Here is a 17,966-nt window from a genome sequence, read left to right on the forward strand (position 1 = left end):
GTTCTGGATAGTGGAATGTGATCCCTGTTCCTATCGGAAGTATTTGGTGTRAGCATCTTTTTTAGCCCAGGTTTGCCTGCTTGGTGGTGGGTGCTGCTTAGCCAGCCAGGTTAGAGCTGTCCTTTGAGAGGTGAGCACTGAGGAGCAAGTTTAGTAACTTGGGTAATAATTATTGTTAACGAGACTGTGGGAGAGTAATGCAGGGTCACAGGAGTTTGTGGTTGTGAGGCATCTGAGGAGGACATTTGGGGAAGGGCAGCCTTATATGTGTGAGTTTGTGGAAAAGCTGGTAGAGAGCAAGAGGTGTTTGGGGAGGGGGGAAATGTGTGTGGAGAAGTGTGTGGATTCACCTTGGAATGGAAACAATGGGGATGAAAATGTTTGTTCTGCCTTTCCCTTCCTTTCCTCCCCTCTCTTGCTTACCAGCCACCCACAGAAGCAATTCCCTGCCAGGCACTTGTGCTAAATCCTTTGAAAGCTCTTCTTCTCCTTTGGCAATGATAAATACAGAATGAAGGGCGGAGGCAGAAGACAGACTGTCTGCAGGGGAAGAGAGCAGAGAGGCCCCAGGGTTTCTCCTGGAGATGGATTTTGTGAACAGCTGAGGAAATCAGGCAAAGCACCTCCCGCAGCCAGCAGCTGTATCACAGGCACCCCTGGCTGCAAATGCAGTGCAGATAAATCAGAGTTAAAGTGCCTTTTTTAAATACCAAAGGCTTTTAAGTATTTGAGCCAGCCATCAAAAAGGTGACTTACCATCTCCATATCTTGAGCTCTTTGCATGGAGCCTGCGTACCTCCCTGGAAGGTGGGGCTTAGGCAAACACTGACATTACTGCTCAAATCAAAGGTAAGAGTGAAATTGGTGACCTCCCTTATGCAGGATTCAGACTGGGTGACCCAGTGGTTCTTAAAGTCTTGGGGAGTGATTGCCATGCTTTGCAGCCCCAAAAGTTCATCCCCATCCCTGGTTCCCCCTGTATTTTCCAGCCACCAAGTGCAGGTTTAGGGCTGATGGAGGCTGACTTTTGACTGCAGCCTCCAGACTTCCTAAGGAGCAATAACAGCTCCTTGATTTTTGTGCCACAGGTTAGTTACCCTTTTAATCCTATGGCTGTCACAGTGGTCCCTACATTTTAAGCCCTGAAGGAAGAAGAGGCCGAAGAGAGTGAAGGTATTGCAAATGCACAACCATGAACCATGATAAACCATGATGATGAAAACTTTAAACAAACCAGCTGGAAGCTGAAATTTACTTTCTGTTGGCAGAGAGGGCTTTCCTGCTCTTTGAGAGGGAATGCAGTCAGGGACCATGTGCTGGGATATGCTTTTGAGGCTTAGAGGAACCCYGCAGATGTGAGAATCCTGGGGTCAAGAAGCACACAGGGAAGGTGCAAGTATAATTATGATAAACATCAGTGGGCGGTTTCAGAGTGTCAGGACTSGGAGCTTCATTCCTTTGGCTCAAGTGCTTCTAGTCAGGAAAGTTTTGTGTGYCTTTCATAGAGCCACAGACTGGCCCAGACTGGAAGGGAATGTCCAGTCCAATCTTTTGTGGGAAAGGGAGCTTAGGTGATTGTAGCAACCTTGTCCAGTTGCATCTTGAAAACCTCCAGTGATGGAGACTTCTCCATCTCCCTGGGGACGTTATTCCAGTGAGTGATTGTTCTCACTGTAAAATGCTTATTTATTGCATTATGCTTTGTTTCTGCCCTGTGAGTATATTTTTTAAACTCACCTTTGCCTGGATATGATTTTTCTTGKTTTTTTTTAGCTGGGAAAAAAAAATCAGAGTGAGTTTCTTGGTTTAATAGCATTTTGCTTTGCTGCTTGTGGTGTGGATCTGGTGCTTTTGTTGCTCTTCAAAATCCACGTGTTGGTAGTGATGGGATGCAGAGGACTTTTGGATGGGGCAGGGATCTCTGGAGGTGGGCAAGCCTGACCACTGATAATGGGGTATCTTGTCCTTTGTACCATCAATAATTGTGCTTCTTGTTCTCTGTACCTCATTGATTTCTAGGCTTTAAGGTCATGGTGCTTGTTTTGTCTGACCTGCTGTATAACAGAGAGTCCTTGAATTAATTTCCATTCTGCAGTCAGCAGTTGTGAATAGAATCATGCATACATTATGGGGGGAGCAAGAGAAACRAGGTGGAAGCATCCCATCCTATTTTAAAAATTGCCAGTGCTGGATCCTTGGCCATGTCACTTGGAGGACTTTTCTCTRTGTTAATTACCACCAGTGTTGAAAAATGTTGTAGTTGTTTCTGGTTTGTTTTCTGTTGAGCTTCAACTTTCAACCTTTGGTCTTGTTATGCCTTTGTCTGGCGGGCTGAGAACACTCTTCTGACAGGTACCTACAGGCTGTGAGGTGCCTTTTAACTTTCTCTTTGATTGACTTCCTTGAGCTCCTTGCTACAAGCCYGGGTTTGTTCTTGTGGTTGTCCTCTGAACTCTCTCCAGTTTTTCCAGCAGTGTTCTTGAAGTGTGGGTGCAAGTATTAAACCTCACACTCCCATCAGCTGTGCCAGCCCAAGGCCTGAAGATAACAGGGCCTCTCTGCTCTACGTGACATCCCTGGGCTGCAGAGCTGAGCACCATGGACCTGCCTCGCGAGCTCACGTTGGGCTAATTATGCCTCTTACCTCAGCCAGTCCTGTAGGTCTCGTATGTTTAAAAAGTTTCCATGTACCCATTTCTTTAATATGCCAAGCGTCTCTTTAATCTTTTTGATGTATTTTTTTTTCTTGGTTTATATTCTGAAAGGAATTTTAGTCCAGCCTCTCTCACTGTACCAGCCACATGTTAAAAATCTTTACCTAGCTGAGAGCTGGTAGGAATGTGTTTTACAGAGCTGGGGGAAAGAATTTSTTTCTTTCAAGAGGGAAATAACTCTGAGGTGTATTCCAGTGGGTGGTGGGACAGGACAGATGCATTCCACTGGCGCCTAGGTCCTGCAGGCTTTTTCGACCTCTTCAGCTCTTGATGGATTGTCTGTCCCATGGGGATTAACCATGCAGATGGTTAACCTGCACACTCTGTGCCAGTCAAACCTGTCCTTGCTGGCTATGGAGTGTAGCACCAAGTATGCCTGGGGGTCATGGACTGGCTGCCCTCACTGGGGATTTGGGCCAGTGCTGGTGAATTTCTAGATGTTAGACACAGAGACCTGACTGTATTTTCATTTGAGGTGTTTTTATTATTGGTTCTATGTTGTTTCTTATATATAATGATTCAGAGGAAACAGAGGTGTTGATCTGATGGGGAGCCTAGAAAGCTTTCTGGTAATAACATCCAGATGTTTCCTTAGCACATCTGCTTAAGCCACTGTTGAAGTCAGTGCYTTCTGCAGTGCTGCTGGCGTGTTTTACTGCCTGCTGCTGTGTGTGATGCTAATTTATGAGTAATGCAGAAATGGAGGAGGGGGGAATTTAGCAGCAGAAGCAGGGATAACCAGCTGCCAAGGAAGCGTGGGAAAGGAAGGCAATCCAGACTGTAACCCAAATTATTCTTGCTTTTTCCATTTGTGTAGGGTGTTTGGAAGTAGTCTTGCATGTAATTGTAAGTACTGTGCCCCAGGTTTGCCTGGTTACAGGTCACTGTGTACCTGTGCTGTTGCAACTCAGCCATATGGGCAAGACATTTGTCTGTCTGAACATTGGCTTCAKCTGAGAGCAGGGCAAGCTCTCCTTGTGCAGCGACTGATGTGTGAAAAGATACTCCTGCCCTCCCCTCATTAGTGGGAAGCTTTTTCTCTCTCTGGTTGTATCTGTTTAGCACTTCAACACCACCTTGCTAATCCCCGTGCCAGGATTGTCAGCATGTGGTGTTCCTCCAGGGAGGGTCAACCTTGGGACAGCTCAGCTGCCTCATGCCAGGGCTTTGGGCAGCCAGGATGCTACTGGGCGCTGTGCTTTTAATGTCACTGTGTCAGCCTTGTGCCCTGCCCAAGGGAATACTGCCAGCAGCCTGAGGATAATGTTCCATGAGTCCCCGTGCCCTGAGCCATGCCGTGTCTTTCTAGGATGCACATTGTAAACCTTCAGTCGCAGCCCTTCCGATATGAACTCAGATCTGGTGTGCACAACCAGGGAGCTCCTTACACCACACTGCTCTCCTTCCTGTTCCTCAATGATTTCTGCTGGTGGCCGAATTTCGGTGTCACAGAGAGCGTGCCTTCAGAGCAGACCGGTTTGTAGTGCTCACTGCAATGTAATGACGTGGATTCCTGGTCTTGAAAGGCGATGGCAGCCACAAAGGCTTTGAAGAAGAAAGGCTGGTGTGTCACCTCCCTCCAGGGGCAGCGAGGTGACATTGGAGGTTATGCAGGTTAAGATGGGGARAGAAGGTGGAAATGTGTGGTTGGGGTGTGGCAAAGCCCTTCTGTGAGGAGGAGATGCTGGTGTGGTCGGTGCCTGTGAGATGAATGGCCAAAGGCGTAGATCTCATCCTATCCCTGTCTCTTCTCTCTAATGTGTGACACAGCACCATGACCTGGCCAAGGATGGGCCATCAGGGAGCAGCCCTAGGGTGATTCATGGAGTGGAGGTGGACATTGTACGGCCCCAGAGGAGCCTGCAGCACCTTGGTGTGTGTGTGTGTGGTCCTTTGGAGTGTAAAGGCTCTGAAATAGCACTGCAGGTCTGGAAGCAYGAGAAGCAGCATGGCTTGTAAATGTTTGTCACCTGAACACAGAAAGCAGCAGGAGTTGATCAGAAAGACCCATTTCTGAAGCTGTGGATGCTATTGCCATCCCTGTGGCTTGGGGCCTGTTTCCAGTTCCCATCTTCTTAGCTGTCCTTCCCATGCTCCCAACAAGTTCTGGCACCATTTCCTTCCACTGCACCAGCTATGATCTTGTTTCTTCTGGCAGTGAACCACCCTGGTTTGKCTAGCAAAGGTGTGTTTGAGCATCAGTGTGCCACATCCTGCACCCAAGAGAGGGGTTTGTTTCTTCAGCAGCATAGACCAGCTCTCCTGCTTCTCACAGAATCACATCAYAGAAAGGCCTGGGCTGGAAGGGACTGTAGAGATCATCTGTTCCACCCACCCTGCCATGGGCAGGGTCTCCACTTCACTGCAGGTCTCTCTAACTAGGAATATTAAATCTGGGTAGGACCAAACACCCAGGGATGTAAGAGATCTCTTCTTTTATGGAGCTAAATTACAAGTTATTCCCAGCTGCCTCCTAAACCTGAGTTAGTTTCTATGTCACCTGCCCTGGCAATCCTCCTCAGTTGCTGGGTTGGAGTGAATTTGCAGGTCGTTCCTAATAGGATAGGGCTGCTGGTCTCTTCTTTTGCAGCTCTTCCCACCCAAAGAAACCCTGTAGACATCTTCACTGTGTTGATTCTTCATCTCTTTCAAATGTCCCCTAATCACAGATGAAGGCTGCTTCTGTCTTTCTTATACCATTGCTCTGGGCTGCTTGTGTCTGGCCAGGGTCCACTGGAGGGGCTCTTGGACTTCATGAAAGTCTTTAGATAAAGTACTTAAATGCCGTGTTTGTGTTTCTCTCTGTACACACACACACACACACACACACATACAGAAGTGCAATTTTTGATAAACTTAGAATTTTATCTGTATGTGATTTTTGTAGTTGTTCTTGCCTCATCATTGGAGCAGGATGTTATACCCAGCAGAGCAATGTCTGCATTAGTATAATCAACACACAGTGTAGTCATTTTGCTAGTCTGTGAGAGTCTGTAGTTGAACACTTAAATTGTGTTAGGGTAGAATTTACATATAAAGCTAACTATATTGTATTGTGTATTAAAATCCACTTAATTTGATTAAAGTAGCTCAATGTTTCCTTTGTTGGCATTTGAGCTGACTGTGACTTTGTCACTAATCCGGTGCTGTTCTGCAGTTGAATGCACCCTCAGGAGACAGTCAGCTTCAGTAAATCCTCCTTTTTGGRAAATGTGTATTAAAAATTTGGAGAGGGTTGACTACTGACAGTACATCTAAACTGTCTGACTCCATCTGCATTTTGGTTTGTATTTGAAAGGAGTCTTTGTTTCTAATGGAAGTTATAATACCAAGTGTAAAAGTTTATGACTCCAAAGGGAAATTTTCCAGCTGTTGGAACAAAATGCTTCAAGTCAAAAGGAGTTTCAATTTAGCAACCTTCAAAATTTTAGGATTTTTATATTTCTTTCCACTTATTCAGAGTGGTAGAAAAAAACATCAAGATCTTAAAATCCCACAAGGATGATAGAATTAGATTTTTCAGCTTTCTTTGACATCTCTTGTTCATCAGTGTTCAAGCAGTACCTTCCGTTGGCTGAATCCGAGGCAACARGATGTTCTTTTGTCAGTTCTGTGAGGTCAGGGTGTCCTTTGAAGGGTGAACCAGACATCACTCCCTTTGATACTAACAGAAATCATGTATAAAACCTGAAGGATTGTCAGTCTGTCCTGATCCAGATACTAAAACTGTGTTTTCTTTATAGGTGTATCCGCTGTTTGGATGATGAAGCTTGATGAGCTGTGATTTGGTTTGGATTACAGTATTTCAGAAGACTTTCTGAACTTGCCAGACAACTCTTCCCCTAGACTTTGGGGACAGTGGAGCTTAASTTTATATCTCCAGTGTCACACAAGGAGAAAGAGCAGAGTTGGCTGCTTTGCACAAGTAATGAAAATCAATGCTGTGTTGCTCTTGGGAGGAATGCTCAAAAGGAGAAAAGCCTGGCGTATAGATCTCCCTTTAGAGACAGATTTTGCCTGGGAGGAGCATGCCCAAGGGAAGACACAGGAAGAAGAGGTGATGCTACAAGCCATTTCCTGGCCTCCAGAGTGGGACTGAAGCTTCTTAACAAGGTAAACAAACCCCCAAAACMCTTTCTTTGTACCTCTCTCAAATATCCACCAGACAAGAAGTGAGATGAGTAATGAGTCCCTGCATTGAGTAGTTTCTCCTACTGCCTCCAGTCTGTCTCCTCTTCCCCACTTCCTGTGTCCTGTGTCACCCATGCCTTGAGCAGGCTTCATGTAAAAATCATCAGCAAATACCTACTGCCCTAGTTGTTCCTATATCTAAGACTTAATTTTTAAGCGTCTCTGCACACACACACAAATATTAAATGTGTTGTTTCTGGAGGATGCTTTGTGCCCTTACTTTATGCCTGAGGAACTTGCTGCTCTGTTGTTGTCAGTGAGGATGGCAAGTCTCTCACACTGTTTGCACTGCACTGTTTGCAGCTCCAGCTCTGGAGCATGACAGTGATGTATTTTCCAAACTGATGAGATACAGAGAGAGCTGAGATGTGTGGGCTTATCACATTGCTTCGTCCAAAGCCACAAGAGGAGAAAAGCAGGAGATACAGCAGAATTACCTGTTTTCAATTTACTACCTTCAGAGAACTGAAAATCATTGGTGGAAAAGAAAGTTGAAGTTTGATTTATTTTTYGGCTTCTTTCCTGCTGCAAGTGTTTTTCCTCATAAACATGCATGGTTCCTCCCATGTTGGGCCCTGGGCTCTGGAGTGCTGGAAGGATTCCTTGGAGGAGAAAGCTGGTTAGGGTGACAGAGGGGTGTCAGGCTTGGTCTGTTCTAGCTGCACGGGCACAAGGGCCATGTGGCTTTCCTGTGCTGCACTTGGTGCACTCTGTGGTTCATGTGAAGGCTGTGTGGTGGTGAGGGTGAAAAGGGTTCATCAGACGCTTCCTCTGAGGCTGGTATGTGTGATGTTGCCATGAAGGCCATACCAGTGTGTGCATGGGGACCTGTATTGTCGTGACAATATTCCCCAATAAATTTGGCAATGCTAAAACATGCTGAATTGAACTACACTGAGATGAAAGTCCCCTCCTTTTCTTCAGATGAGAGATTGCCTGGCTGTCCCTCACCCTCATGTCTCAGCACTGAGCTGGAAGGACCATCACTGTGTTAGAGGTTTTTAACCTCTGTGACTCATTCAGTTGTTGGTTTAACTGCTGATTTTTCCAATGAGAATGCCATTGACATGGGTAGATATGGTGATGGGAAGATACCACTGTCTAGGAAGCAACAATAATTTCACATCAGTGAAGAGAATATCTATGACTAAGTGTGTGTAGCTGCTGCATTTCTAAAGCAGATTTGAATCAGAGAGAGGAAGGACTGTTTGAGAGTCTGGATCTGGCCCAGTTCCTTGGAAGAACCACATTAAAATATTGGTACGTTAAGGCTGAGTTTCTGTTTCAGAGTGGATGTTCAGATGTTAATCTTGTGTTTGAGAGTGAAATTCCCCCGTTTAAAGGTGATAGTGAGAAAATGGGTGATACACATTAAACAGCACATGCACTGTTGGAAGTGAAAGAAGGTAGAAGTGGCTGTACAGAGTGAGACCACCTAGTTTGATATCTTCCTTGATGATATCTAAGAAAGACTTAGAAGAGGATATCTAAGAATGACTAAGAAAGAGCACTTTAGGAATGAGCCTTCCTCCTCAGATCCTTGCAGAATCCAGTGGTCAAATGTGCTTAAGCGTTTCTTGGGAGTGTCCTTTATGTCCATTTGTTCCTGTGGATCAGATGCTCYTGTCCTGCTCAGGTTACAGAGTTCATTACTCTGAGCAACCCAAACCACGCAGTGTCTGGCCCAGTATTGTGTTTATGTGGATTAGCTGAGRTCACCTAAATCAGAGGTGCTAAATTGGGCTTGGCTGGGGGACATCACAGCACCTGGTGGGCTGCTTGTCCTGCTGTAATGACCAGGAGATAGGAATCACCCTCAGTCCTGTGTAATTGTGTCATTTAACCCCTCCACTCTTCCGTGGAAAAGCAGCTACTGGTGCTTCCTACAGAGCACCAKTCGTATCTGTGGGTGTGAATTCCGGTGTAACAAGTAGGATTTAAAGAGAGGAACAGACCTTAGGAAATCCTGTGTAGCTCAGTCTTTAATTGGTCATGTAGGACTGTTGTCTCCTTGTTGGCTCAGTGCTTAAAAGAGAGAGATACAACTGCTTGTATCTCACAGGAGCCTCTTCCAGGTCTCCAAAGAAGAATAGAATGTAATTTGGCACTTATTTCATTGCATCAGCTTTTCTGGGTCTGGGAGTGCTCTTAGCTCAAGCAAATAAATTACCCGTCTCATTTTGCTGCATGCTCTGCAGCCAGCCATATGTTTGAGGCTGATAGAGATCCTTATCTTATAGGCTAAAATTACTGAATGGAGGATGACATTTCTTATCAAGGGCTTTGCTGAATCAGAGAGTGGCCCTGGCACCCAGCTCTGAGACACCACTCCTCTTTGTCCATCCTCCCAGCCCAGCAATAAATGGATTTGTGTCTGTAGGTCAGAGGCGCCTATGTCAAGGTTGTGTTGCAGATGGAAGCTCTAAAAGATTGTCTGTGTTCCTGGAAGGATGTGGGCTTGAAGAGGAGAAGCAAGACTTTTCATGTGACTAAAACAGGGCATCTGAGGCTTTGCAAATACATCTTCACTTGGAAGTCCTTGTTTGCACAGCTGATAACTTCAGGCGTCACATCCAGGGACCCTCTTCTCCCACTGCACAAAGGCTTTGCTTCAGCTCCGTGGTGAGAAAAGCCATCCCCACCTACTGACAGCAGTAGCTTTTCTCCAGACATAGAGCTTGCATCTATCCATCCTCCCACTTCTTAAAGGACGGGTTATTTTCTTTCCTCTCTTTCCATTTCTGCCTTTAAAGGTTACCTGCTAGCCACTAATGAGTCAAAGGATTGTCTGGGTGTTTGTCAGCTAGGAGAGAGACAGAGAAGCTCCTCCTTGTAGCTTTTTCCCACCAAGCACCCACCTTTTGCCTTCTCTTTGCCCCTTAGTGCAGAGCTGACAGTGTGGGATGTTGAGCTTCTGCAATGCATCTGGGAAAAGCTCTTGATGGAGAGTGGAGGGATTCTCCAGTGGACTTGGTGAGCTGCCCTTTCCCCTCGCTGAGCACTGTCCACAAGGGCAGGAGCCCTCCAGGGTGGGAAGCAAGACTAGCCACCCACCCACCCAGCCACCCAAGCATGTCAAATTCTTCCTAAGAGGTTCCTGAGAAAGGCATCTCTGAATTAGCATGTTTTTTTCCTAGCAGAAGGGCGTCCTGCACAGGACAGGACTCTCATAGTGTTGTACTAAGGGCAGGGTCATCTCCTCAGATCAAAATAAATCTGGTRAAACACTGTCTTTGACAGAGAGAGACTGAATATGCACCATCGATTTCTTCTGCTAAATGGTCTCAGAAGATGAGTATTTCAATCTATCTGTGACAGTAGCAAGATATTTCACTTCCCCTCTAATTGCAAGTGTCTTCAAGCTGGCCCATGGCAGCCATGCACAGCACAGCAGGAGGTCAAGTCCCGTGTGTCCAGCAGAAGCCATTCTTAGGTCAGTGTAAGAGTGGTAACTGTGTCCAGTATAGTGAGGATATTGTGGCTGAAGGTCCCATGATGTTCACCCGTCCTGGCTCAACCCTGGCATGCTCTTGGAAGGAGGGGACCCAGCTTCGAGCGATGGTGCCCAGAGAAGCCCATTGTATTTTGAAGAGTCAGGTCACCAGCACCTCTTTTTGCAGTGCCCCACGAGATGCCCAGAGCTAGCAGCCCTCTCTGGTGTGGCAGTGGGCCAAGCTGTTCTTTAAGTGACTCCTTGGGGAGGCTGCTCTGCCCTCTGCAGCAGCTGGCACCTTTGTCAGCCTGCAAGAAATGCTGGGGCTGACAGGTGTAGCATGTCTGGGGTGCCCCATCCCCACGATAGGGTGGCAGGGGTCAGAGAGCAGGACAGTGCCACCCTTCTCGTGGATAGCACCTCTGGGGATTTGCAGCTGTCTTCCTCCTCTTGAAACACCATCCGCAGAGTGATTTTCAGGTTTTTCCTGAGTTCTGATAGTGCCCAGCGCCCATCACAGCTTGCGGCACGGGGGTCTCAGGCACCTGCAGGTGCTGTCACATTGGGCTGGGTCCTCCCTCCTTCAGACCTTTTCTGTTCACCATTTCCCCCCTGAATTGTGCTGAGTCACCCCAACCTCATTGGTGACCTCAGTGGAGCAACCTCAGGCCTGCCCATCAGCCTCTGGCCCTGCTCCAGCATTGAGCAATCAGTGCCCTGAGGTCATGCTGGGATGGAGTCTCCAGGGCAGTGGATGACCAGCTGGCCCTTGGGCTTCGCTCCTAGCTGTGTCCACACAGCTAGGAGCTGTGTTCCATCGTACCCCATCCACAGCCATGCTTTCCCCATTACCTGGCTTCTGCTGAGGTGGCTGTTGATCCCCTGTTTGCCTTGGATGCAGTGCTCTCCCGTGCTGTGGGAATAACTGGTTGTCTAAGTGGAGGATTGGGGAAGTTATGGGGATGTGCTGTGTTTAGGGCTAGTGACCATCTGAGGTGACCAGCTGGTAACTCCGAGTTGTCAGCCTGGCCTGTCCTGCTGGAGGCCTGCTTTAAATGAAATTGCAGGATCAGGTTTGATTTGTAAAAGAATGAGGAGAGGGGCTTCCCTCCAACTGCTGACTGCATGCTCAGCCTGTCCATCATCTCAGGCATCGTGTGGGGCTGTGACTTTGAATTGTCACCGATAACCTCRGTGAGGTGGGCTCTGGCAGCGCACSMACGGTGTGCACCTCACCTACCTATGGAGTGCACCCCAGATACTTGTGGTGTGCACCCCATACACGCACAGCATGCACCCTACACACGCCCATGCTGTGTCCTGCACACCCACAATGTGCAGCCCATGTTCCCATGGCATCATGGCACACATCGTACCCCATACACAGGGCATTCCCAGTTCCGTGCACCCCACAAGCTTGTTGGGATTCTKTGCTGGGTAGCAGTGCTTGAGGTGATGAGGAGAGCCCACTCCTTTGCTTTCAGTTCCCAGACTGAGTTTGCAGCTGGAAAAAAAAAAAAAAAAAAGGCAAAACCTGTAATTTTGTCAGCTAAGGTAATATTTTTTCTAGAAGCTGCTCAGGCACAGTCAACCTTGAATCCGCAGTGCTCTTGCTAGAAACCATTATCTAGGTTAGGCTGACACACTCATAATAGGAAGGTTGCAGTGGCTCTAACACATGGCTGGCATGTTGTCAGTGCCCAGTTTTGGTCCTGCTCTGGTGCAGACACGGGTGGTGTAGTGGCAGAGGCCTTTGGAGCAACCGCAGCCCCCTTTTTAGGGCTGCAGTTGATGGTGACTGGCACATGTCCCATGTGTAGCTCTGGGAGCATGGGAATGGGGGCTGAACAGGCTGRACTACCCAATATTCCCAAATATGATATCCATAAATCTGCTCACCATCAGTGCTGCCGGCCAGGCATGAGTTGTGGTGTATAGAAGAGCCTCCCAAACTTCTCTATGCTCAGGGCTTCCCAATACCAGCACAGGCTTGTGCAACCAACCAGCCAGCAGAAATGCAATGCACATGGGGGAAAAGCAGACTGGCTTGTCCCCTACAATTTTGAGAAAGCAAATACATCTTTAGAAGGGGAGTCTTCAGTAAGAGGTATCTGGGGAGCTTTCCTTTCTGCCTCTGATGTCTTGGAAACACAGAGCCTGTTTTTAGAGGTGCTGTGGGCAAGCCCTGTGTCCTGCACCCTGTGCTTGCTCAAGCAAACCCTCAGTGCCAGCTTTTCCCCATCCAGTTTCTGTCCTCATATCTTGTACTTGATTATCTTCCCATCTGATTTGTTACAGTAACAAGCAGCTCATTTAGGTAATTTCCATCTCGCTTTAATTAAGATTCTCCATGCCTTTTTTATTCCAGTGAAAAAAAGGGGTTCCTCTTGATTGCTTTGGTGTATGGGAGCGTGCAGCCGGGTGCCCTTGACTTCGGCACTGTTTGAGAGCACGTGTAAGTGCTTTCCTGATCTGAAGCAAAAYTGCAATAAATCTCGACGACTCTCAGCAGGAGTCTTTCATCTGCATGAAGCTCTATAAGTGAAGGAAGTGTTGGCAACTCTTGGAGCTAACAGAAAGAATGTGTAAATCCTGGCAAGGAGGTGAATTACCGTGGAGTTCAGAGCATGACACGTTCCTTTGTGTACTGTATCTCAGTTGTCAGGGGGGAGCTCTTAAAATGTGGTGCTGGGGATGGGGACTGAGTTATTTTGTGCTTTCTTTTGTGCTTTGTGTTTTGGACTTTGCCAAGCATTTGGGAGGATGGGTGCTGCCCCATCCCACAAACTCCAAGTGGCTGAGCATTGTGGGAGGAAGAATGAAGCTGCTCTGGAGTCCTTTTTTTACTTAGATGCTGCAGGAGTAACTTTACAAAGCAGTCAGTCCATAGCTCAGGAAATATTTTTCTGCTGACCACATCCTTAGCTAGCAACTGCCCTCCCACTCTGGGAGTGAAAGCAGGAAGAGTAAAGTTCTAGCTGAAAGTCCTCCATTTTCAAAATTACTCTAATTTTTATTTTTATTTGTTTAAGTACTCAGTTGCTGGGTTTTTCTTTAAGGTATCTTCCACTGGGCTTTGCAGAATATTTAATATCTATTGAAAACTTTCAAGAGAGAAATGTCTTAGGGATGCTGTGCAACTCCRGAGGGTTGCAGAGGATGCAGGCAGGTGGTAATGCCAGAAGGAAGGGATTAGAGGTCAAAATAAATGCAATTTATGCAAAGACTTMATGAAGAAATTCAGCCTGGTGAAGGCATGGAGCAGCAAAACACCTTCCCAAGGAGAGACRGAGCATCGCTGCTTTGCTCGTGTGACACAGGGAAGGATCCAGCTCTCTTCCCCAGGGGATGGGGATGCATCTTTTCCATCTCTAATGTCTCTGCTTCCTCATATCTGATGTACATAATTTATAAGGCTCGAAACGTGATCATGGGGCCGTCTGTGCAGGAGGAAGATTAAAGCCTGGGGCCAGCAGTGCACAGGAGACCTGGTACCTAATGCAGTGCCTATTCTCTGTGGGCAGTATGCCAGGTGAACAAGTGCTGGATTAGTGCCTGAACCCTACTAAAGTCAGCCCACAAAGTCATTTTATTATTTCCATCCCATTTTCTATGTCTTCTTCCCCCTTCCCCTATTTCCCTTTTTCTGCTCTTTTTTTTTTCATTCCTTCTCCCTTTTTTTTTCCCTCTTACGTTTTTTCCCTCTTCTCTACTGTTTGCCACTATTCTATATATGAAAAGTCAGCATCCCTATTGGCCAGGTAGTACTTTCTGACTATAATTGAGCTGTGGGTATTCTGGCCACATCAGAACTAAACAAAGGGGATGTTACTTCTGTTCTAATCTGGCTTGAACTTGGAAACAAAAAATCACCTGTTGATGCAAAATGAAAGTCAGTGGAAAGCTGTACTGGCGCCCGGCTGAGAGATGACTTGAAGTGCCCAATTTCAAGACCCTTGAATTCAGCGTCAGTGGCCAGTGAATGTCAAACCCATGCTGCAGGGTCTGGTGTGAGGAGCTGCAGAGCAGCTGCAGCAGTTTCACTGGCAGATCCCAGGACAGCTGCACAGGTTTTTCAAATTCTCTGGAAAGCAACATGAGGCAGATCCAAATCTTACTGGTTGTGTTGTTCCCTCAGTTGGCAGGTTTGCTCCTCACCTGGAGCTCCAGAGACTGAGGGAAGATGAATCAGAGTCCTTTAGCTATTCTGAAGCAGCAGCCAGAGGTGTTGATCAAACAGATAAATAAATAGAGCCCCAATTCCAGGGGTGGGCTCACTTCCAGGAGAGCTGCCTTCATCTACTCCAGTGTCCCGATGGTGCATCTCTCCTGTGAGGTAAAACAGAGAGGTTTGGGCTGTTCAGCACGGGGAAGGGMAGGTTCTAGGAGACCTTAGAGCACCTTCCAATACCTAAAARGGGCTACAAGAAACCTGGAGAAGGATTTTTTACAAGGGGTGGAGTAACAGGACAAGGGAGAATGGCTTAAGACTGAAAGATAACAGGTTTAGATTGGACATAAGGAAGAAAGTTTTTACTGTGAAAGTGGTGAGACACTGGCACAGGTTGCCCACAGAAGTTTTTAAACCCCACCCCTGGATGTGTTCAAGGCCAGGCTGAATGGGGCTTTGAGCAATGTGATCTGGTGGAAGGYRTCCCYGCCCRTGGCAGGGWGGGTTGGAACTAGATGATGTTTGAAGGTTTCTTCCTACCCAAATCACTTTATAATTCTTGAAATCCTGCAAGTTGTGATCCCCTGTTTCAGTTTATCTATTTGCATTAATTGAAAGGAAAGAAACATGACATTTTCAGTCCTTTCAGCAGCAGAGATGCTCATGCCAAGAAACTGCTGCAGCTGCTGCAGCTGAGAGGTGACAGGTTCAGCAGAAAGGTGGAGGAATGGCTGAGCCCAGAGCCTGAGTGTGGCATCCCTRCACAAGTGAGCTGGATCAAAGCCCCATAAAAGGTCCTGGACCTTTTGTCAGTGAGCCTACAGAAATATTCTCTCAGAATATCACTCCTCTCTGATTCTCCAGGGATACAGGTCAGCCTACCAAATGGGATGGGAGTCAACAATAATTGCATTTAAAAGTGGCATTTGCTGACTTAATCTCTCCATGGTTTTGTCTTGGCATCCCTTGCTCTGGTTGTGGAAAGCTCGTTTAAATGGGTAATTGCTTGTCCCTGGGTGGCTGGTCTTGTCAGTCCTCCTTATGTCACTCATGGAAATAAATTTTAAAGAATTGTATTTTTAAACTCAGCGCTTTCATTACATCATATTCAGTGGCATGGTCTCCTTTTTGTACATCTCAAAATTATCCTGCAAACAAYACACATAATTTTTCAGCATAATTTCAAAATACTGCAATAATGTTATTGTAGACTCAAGTATTGTAGCTATTTATAAGAACAGGATACTCAGTTTCCTGGGACTGTACAGTATTTTCATTTTTTGGCTTCTCTTTGAGAATTGTGTAAACCACTCTTTATTTTCAGCAAAGCATCTGTTTTAGCTTCGCCATTACTTTGCCTTTTAGTCTGAAAGGGGCCTCAGAGTGTTTTAACCTCCTGCTTCCCCTGCCTTGTAATCCCCCCAGGGTTTGCCAGGCTCCTTCCCAACATGAATGGGGGCCGGAGGGGGAGCAGGGAAAGGGGGGATTCGCTTCCGATGAAGTCAGCCGGGCTCCGTCGTGCRCGGGAGCTGAAGGTCCAGGATCTGCCAGCGCCGGATTCGGCAGCGCAGCCCTGGGCTCGGAARCGGTGGTGACTTCACTCCCCCGCCGCTGACCTCCTCATGGGAAGCTTTTCCCAACAGGAAGACGCATGAAGTTGTTAAATACTTCCCAATGTCTGGCTGAAGTTACCCTTTTCCTAATTTAATTTCACTTTGCTTGTGACTTAGGTGATTATTTATAAAAAGAAAAAAAAAATCTTCTTTTTTGACAGTTTATTTTTTTCCAGTTTGAAACATCTTATTTTACCTTTAAGTAGATAAAAACCCTTCGATCCATCACAGGTGCAGTGGATATTGGCTTTAAAGGGCACCTCCATCTCCACAAATTTCTTCATCCCAGTGTAAAGGGATATTTTACAAAAAATTGAAGTCATAGGTTAGAAAAAAAAAAAAGAAGCATGCTTGAAAAAGAAGAAAGATGCACCAGGTCTGTCCCTTCTTTTTTCCCACGGTTGTAATTTGGTGCTGCTTTCTTTTGGTGTTCCTGCTGGTGGTTTGTGGAGTTCCACCCCGGAGCACCCATCAACAGCACAGTCCTGCAGTGCTGGGCAGTGCTCCTCTGTCTGCCCAGGTCCTGGGCTGCAGCAGCCCTGCAGCTGAGTTCCTRTGAGGAGCAAAGTGCACAAGAGTGGGTCCTCCCCACTTGTGCTGTGGAGTTCTGGGGGAGCTAAAACACCTCACCCAAACCCAAGGATATTACTGTGTGGTAAAGCTGGAGCTTGAAGCCCTGCTGAAGTTCCCAGCACCGCAGGCTTGGGCTAGGTTCTTCTTCTGGGACTGCTGGAGCTCAGTGAGGAGCTTGGGCTGCCTTGGACCATGCTTGGCTCTTGAAGCATCTTTGGGTTTCACTGAGCTTCGGCTCCCRGGGATGGTAAAGGAATTTATGTCCMCTAGAAAACATGACAGGYRGCAGAAGCCTTGAGAAATTTGGTACCATGAGAGYAAGGAGRAGRGGAAACATAGAGGAGGAGGGAGACTKCTYTGCCTTCCTGKGTCTCTTCTTGMCCCTCTCCATCCTTYCTCTTYCTGYTTGCCAGTCTGCCTTTGGGACTCARTTTCCACTTAAGGGGSTGCCACCACCCCTCCTGRTTAGGAAGCCAGTTTTGYAGCTGAGAGATGCTGATTTTTTGAAGCCCTGTTAGATGTTTTTGTTTGCTCATCTTGGAGATTAAGCGTGGGAACAGTTGCAGCCTGTGATGCCAGTAGCTGACCGTTGTATCTGACATATATTTCAATTTTTGTTATCTTCCTGCAGCTGTTTTCGCAACACTCATATGAAAGGTCCACTTATCTCACACCTTCCATGGTAGAAAAGGTTAAAGAAAACATTCCTGTTTGTTTGTATTGAAACTATTTTGTGGCTTTTATGTTTTCTTGCAGGGTGGATTTTTTTATCATCTTGAACTCTTGAGCAGAAGGTAACAAAACACTCAAGGGCAGAGTCTTATCTCTTCTACATCAGTGCAAAGGTAGAACTGTCACTGACCGTGGGATTGCATCGTCTCATTGCAGAGGCGCGCCCTCTGTTTTAAATAAATAGATGAAATCCTCTGCAAATGCTGGGCACATTAATTTTCCACTCCTTTTCTTACTCTCTAAGGTATGTTGCATTACAGTTGTTAGCAGTCAGATCTCCTATAATGCAGCAGTTGCATCATTTTTAAAGACCTTTGTTTTTTTTTTTTTGTTCTTCACACAAACAGCTGTATCAGAGGGATAGATGGAGAGGGGCTGTTTGGCATCCTGGGATAGTGTATTGATCTCTGCAAATGCAGGTTTACATGGATGGACCAGGGGTTGCACACATCATGGTGTCCTGCATGTGGAAGGGTAGTCAGGGTAGTTTGCTTGTGTTATTAGATTGGCTGARGAGAGGTTGCAGATGGGGGAATGAA

The 17,966-nt window shown here is 46.7% G+C and overlaps 1 long non-coding RNA gene across 3 annotated transcripts in view; it reads left to right on the forward strand.

Moving 5' to 3' along the window:
* LOC130575002 (uncharacterized) overlaps positions 1 to 17,966 on the forward strand; it is a 127,259-nt gene that overhangs the window by 87,672 nt on the left and 21,621 nt on the right. For all 3 annotated transcript variants that reach the window (XR_008965507.1, XR_008965506.1, XR_008965505.1), the window contains exon 4: positions 6,458 to 6,827. This is a non-coding gene — a long non-coding RNA (uncharacterized LOC130575002). The remainder of the gene's footprint in view (positions 1 to 6,457; positions 6,828 to 17,966) is intronic.

This window comes from Malurus melanocephalus, unplaced genomic scaffold (assembly GCF_030028575.1).
Source record: "Malurus melanocephalus ecotype Western Australia unplaced genomic scaffold, MMel_1.1 scaffold_3, whole genome shotgun sequence".
Lineage (NCBI taxonomy): Eukaryota > Metazoa > Chordata > Aves > Passeriformes > Maluridae > Malurus > Malurus melanocephalus.